The following is a 5,860-nucleotide window of genomic DNA, read 5'->3' as shown; positions in this document are numbered from 1 at the left end:
ATAAGTGGGGGAGGAACAGAGAGAGAGAGAGAGAGAGAGAGAGAGAGACAGAATCCAAAGCAGGCTCCAGGCTCGGAGCTGTCAGCACAGAGCCCGACGTGGGGCTTGAACCTATGAACTGTGAGATCATGACCTGAGTGGAAGTCGGATGCTTAACCGACTGAGCCACCCAGGTGCCCCTATTCTAGTATGTGTTTTATGTATGTATGTATTATTTAGTTAGTTATGCATTCATTCATCCATTTGCCTATATATATATATATATATACACACACATATAGGTATATATATATATATACACACACACATATAGGTATATATGTATATATACCTATATATATATGGGTATATAGGTATATATAGATAGATATATATGTATATATATGTAATTGTATTTTATTTTATTTTATTTTATTTTATGTTATTTTATTTTTATTTTTAACCTTTTTTACCTTTTTCTCTGAGAGCTTATACATCTTGTTCGTGTCTCGGTGGGAATCTTTGTGACTTAAGTTAAAGCTCATTCTTCCAGAGAAGTTTCGATTTCGTTCCTGCCAGGTGGCTGGGGCACCACCAGCCTGGAACCATTTTAAACTAAATTCTGGTCTAGAGGTTTCTTTCAAGACACACATGTGGTACGAGTTCGGGCTGCCAGCTCTTGCCAGGGCCGTCTGGTAATTGTTAATCACCAGCAAATGAGGAAGGCTTCCCCCTCTTCCGTTCACGGCCATTTCCAGACCGGCAGTTTTCATGCAGTTCCCGAGGGGGGCACGGACTTATTTCCAGTTTACATTTTAACTGAGGATGTAAATATGTGGGGGAGGGGGGGAAGCTCCCTCTGCATCCTATTAAGCTTCACATCTTGAGAAGAAGCCGGGACTTCCCTTCTGCTCCCGATATCCCATAAAGCTCTAGAAGGTGAAGTTCAAGTTCAGCCAGTTCATAACATGATCGCAGGGCCTCAGCCGGCTTCTGGGCTGCTTACCTGCCAGGAAACTTGAGGGGCAGCCTCTGTTCACTGCGTGGCCCCTGGGTGTTTTTACTCCTTTGCTATTTCACCGGTATTTGCTGTTTCCCATCCCCTCCAACCCTTTGACTTGTTTTTAGCAGAAGGATCAAAGTGATCGTTTACTGCCGAAACACCCTCGGTGCCACCTCACCATCGCCTTCTCCCACCGACAGCGAGATGGACATATCTCTACGCGTGTTTGTGCATTTTTTCCAGTTATTTCCCGTAGCGTATTTCCAGTCTCTGAAGAGGAGGATGTGAACGGAGGACTATCTGGGAAACAGATTGGCACTACTCGGTGACTGTTTGGGACATTGGGGTGCTTGCTGGTCACCGACGCAGGTGCTTTGCTTACATTAGTTCATTTAATTCTTTTGACCATCCCACTAGACCTGATATGACAACACTCTACGGAAGGGCATTTCTATTAAGTGAGAGGAAATATAAACCCTGTTTGGGGAGAAGAATATTCAAATTTTTGGAGGGGAAAAGTTTTTAAATTTAGGAGAGCTCTTACAAAACTAGCAAGAGGCATCACTTGTTAACTAGACAACATAGTGTTATCGTGTGAAACAGGTATGAGATGAAGGGCCGTCCTACCAGGCGTTAAAACAATGGCCGACAACCACCTCAGTGCCTTCCTGCTTTGAAGACTCCCTTGGGTCTGCTTCGCAGAGAGAGTCCTGGCTTTGCTCAGGAGGCAGCTGCTTTGCACGGAGACGTCACTACGGAGGCATGACGCCTAAACTTACTCTTGAAAAGGGACCAGGAGCAAGGATAAGCAGCAGCAAGATGGGACAGGACGCAGCGGGTCCACAGCAGGGAGTGTGGCTCACTGGGGGCAAGGACGAGGCGCCGGGGAGCTCACATTTGACCTTGACCCTGTCAGAGGCAGACCCACCAGACATTCAGTCAGCCTCATGAATAGCGTTTGCATATTTACAACATCACGCCGGCAGGAGGAGCCGTGGAGGACAGGGATATTACGAATGAATAAATGAACAGTCCTTTGAAAATGGTTTTATTAAGATATAACTCACACACCATACAATTCGCCCAATTAAAATGTACTTTTGGGGCGCCTGGGTGGCTCAGTCGGTTAAGCATCTAGGTTTAGGCTCAGGTCATGATCTCGAGGTTTCGTGAGTTCAAGCCCCAGGTCGGGCTCTATGCTGACAGCGTGGAGCCTGTTTGGGGTTCTCTGTCTCTCCCTCTCCCTGCACAGAGGGAGCACAGAGGTGACACCTGCTGAAAAGGGAAAACGGAGAAGAAAAAAAGAAGGAAAAGAAAAGAGAAAAGAGAGAAAGAAGAAGGAAAAATAGTGCCCGCCGGCAGATGGGGTGGGAAGAGGGTGCCCACCAATTCTGTCCCCTGATTGGACTCCCACAGACCCCTGGCCCTCAGACCAACGCTTTAAAATAAAAAAATGAGTGTCTTTCACATAAAGTCTGGGCCTTGGGGCGATGGGCGTGCGCCAGCCTGATGGCAGCTGGTCCTCAGCTCACCACAACCCCAGGGGTCCAGGGGGCACAAACCCCAGGGCTCTTCAAAGCCAGGTGTTTTGAAGGCTTATCTCTCAGGAGCCTTAAAAGTTGGGGTGTCCGATGTGGCGGGTATAAGCTCTTCACTCCTCAGTGGGAAGCTCAAAGTTTTGGGCCCCCTCCTGATTGTGGGTCGCCCCCTCATGAGTGGGTTTATGGGACTGTGTCTCAGACTTTCCTCCCCCCCCCCCCCCCCCCCATTTGTCAGATGTAAAGTGGTCTGTCTGCTAGTTTTTAGGTTTTTGTTTTTGGCCCACATGTGGCAGTAGATTTCACGTGTCTGTTGGGGGAAGTGAGTTCAGGATCCTTCTAGTTGCCAGCTTGAATCAGCACCTCCTCACTGTGGTTTTGATTTGCATTTTCTTGATAGGTAATGATGTTGAATATCTTTTCAGATGCTTCTTGTGTAACTTCTTTGGGAAGATATCTATTCAGATCCTTTTTCCACTTAAACAATTGAAATTATTTGTCTCTCTATTATTGAGTTGTAGGAGTTCTTTATATATGCTTGATACAAGTCCCTTATCATACGTATGAGTTGCAAATATTTCCTCCAATTCTCTGGGTTGTCTTTTCACTTCTTTGACGGTGTCTTTTGAAGCACAAATTTTGTAATTCCAAAGAAGCCCATTTTCTACATTTTTTTTTTGTCACTTTCACTTTTGGTTCATATCTAAGAAGTGTTTTCCTAACCCAGGGTCATAAGGATCTGTGTTTTCTTCTAAGAGGTTTTTTTAGTTGCAGCTCATACATAGGTCTATGGTCCATTTGGAGTTCGTTTTTGTGTGTGTTTTAAGAAAGGGGTCCAGCTTCATTCTTTTTCATGTAGATATCCAGTTGTCCCAGAGCTATTTGTTAAAAATATTCTTTTAAAATTTTTTTTAAAGTTTTTTTTGAGATGAGATAGATAGGTTAGAGAGAGAGAGAGAGAGAGAGAAAGCATTGGAGGGGTGGAGGGGGGGAGAGAGAGAGAGGAAGAGAGAGAATCCTAAGCAGACTGTGCAATCAGTGAAGAGCCCACCATGGGGCTCAATCCCACAAACCCAGTAGATCATGACCTGAGCTGAGAGGGAATCAGATGCTTAACTGACCGAGCCACTCAGATGCCCCCATTTGTTGAAAATATTCTTCAAAAATACCCTTTCTAGTCCCTAGGGCTTTGTATATTCCAATGTAGGGGGTGTATTCTGAACTGGGGCATAGCCAACAAGAATGGGCATGTTGGGATGTTTGGAAAGGTAGAAATACAGGTGACTGAGGTCACAGGGGCAGGAGGGCTTGAGAAGGACCCCTAGGCTTTTGGTTCCTACCCTTCCTCTCCCTGTCAGGAGGTGTGTGACCTCAGCATCCCACACGACCATCCCAGAACTGCTCTGCCCGGCCTAGTTGCTCATCCTTGTGACTTACAGATCAAAGCGTATTGCTGAATTGTCATCAGGCCAACCACCGGAAGCAAGCCTCAGATCTGGAGGACAGTAGGGTTATATTTTGCGGTTGCCTTAGACTGGAACCACTATGGTGTTTCAGTTCAAAGAAAAAATGGAAAGGCTCATATTTATGTGGGAGGCAGTCAGAAAACTCCAGAAGCATGAACCTTCTGCCAGCAATCAGGGATCTACAGACAAGATCAGTGACCCTAAGAGAGCAACGGACCCTTCTAGCCCCTGGGGAGGAGTTTCGTCTCCAGAATAATCTCGCTTTATGGGACACAGTGCCCCAGGACTCTGCAAATTCATCCTGGGTTTACTTTCTGGGGTTCGTGGGGTAGTTCCATATTTGAGGGTTGGCTGCTTAACTCTTGAAGTTACACGGCTGATCTTCATTGTTGGGAAAAATACCTCAAAGACGGGTAGCTGCCAGTCTACCTCATTCCGCACTCAGGCGCCAGTGGGACTGGTCAACGTAGAGACTGTAGGCCAGCTGACGATGGGCACGCTACCCACAGAGCTGCTGCTCGATGCTGCCGTCTCTGATAGGAACAAGGGGAAATGTGTCTGAGATGTCTCTGCTAGCCCCTGACCTCAGTGACAAGTCCTCAGCTCCAAGGGGAGGCCCACCTTGGGAGCAGGAACAAAAGGGCTCTGTTCTGTGTGTTGGAAGGGCGCCGTACTGAGCGAATGTTCATGGGGATCCCACAGAGACTCCTTTGATGAGAAACCACTCCACCCAGGACATCCTTGCCCAAGAGTGACCAGGCACCCCTGGGAGCCAAGGAAAGATATTTTGTTCTTGTGAGCGATCTTCTAACATGTGATCACTTCTGAGAGGACAGTAGCCCTTTAGATCTTTAAACATAACCATCAGTTGCGTTCAAAAGCACGGAGCTGAAAGCGATTATGGAGGCTGTTGAGTTGACCTCCTTGGCTTACAAAGGGGGAAACTGAGTCCAAACAAGTAGACGACAAGCCCAGAGTAATACGCTCTACCCATTCTCTCCCACAGTGCATTTCTGTTCCAGAAACCACTAAGCTCACAGTTGTACAGATGAAAAAAAATGAACGAAACCTTGGAATAATCCCAGAGTGTGGATGAGTGCTGGATCCCTGTTGGTATCCAGGAGATAGAAAGTCCTCAGGACTTATGCACTGCCTCTGCTTGGGGGAATTTTAGGGGCCGTGTCGTTTCTGTTTTTGGTTGTTGGTGGTTTGTTGACACGTCTGATAGAAAATTGTCTCTTGGGCGTCACCTTCTGTTCGTGGAAGCACATTTCCATTCTTCCCCGCAGTAGCCGTCCAGTGAGTCAGCTACTCCCACAGCCGCGTCAGAGAGAAACACGTCAAGTTCACACAACTTCGGGGAGCTTGGCAGGTGCCTGGGTAGATGCAAGTTGTGAGAACCTCCAGCTAGTTCAGAGCCTGGCTTCGTGGCAGAGCCACGGCAAGGGATCGACCGCCTGCCACCTACGTCTGAGACAGCTCTGGTCGGGGGAGGCAGAGCTTCTCCTCTAGGACTCTAGGATTTTGATGGCGTCCTTACGTTTAGGTCTTTCATCCATTTTCGGGTGATTTTTGTGTCTGGTGTAAGAAAGCGGTCCAGGCTCATTTTTCTGCATGCTGCCGTCCAGTTTCCCCAACGCCATTTGTTGAGAAAACTCTTTTTTCCGTTGGATACTCTTTCCCGCTTTGTCAAAGATTAATTGACCATATAGTTGTGGACCCCGTTCTGGGTTTTCTGTTCTGTTTCATTGATCTCTATGTCTGTTTTCGTGCCAAGACCACACTGTCTTGATGATTACAGCTTTGTAATACAGCCTGAAGTCTGGGATTGTGAGGTCTCCAGCTTCAGTTTTCTTTTTCAGGATTGCTTTGGC

The sequence above is a fragment of the Panthera uncia genome (genome assembly GCF_023721935.1).
Source record: "Panthera uncia isolate 11264 chromosome B3 unlocalized genomic scaffold, Puncia_PCG_1.0 HiC_scaffold_2, whole genome shotgun sequence".
NCBI classification, from domain to species: domain Eukaryota; kingdom Metazoa; phylum Chordata; class Mammalia; order Carnivora; family Felidae; genus Panthera; species Panthera uncia.
This window is presented reverse-complemented; position numbering follows the sequence as displayed.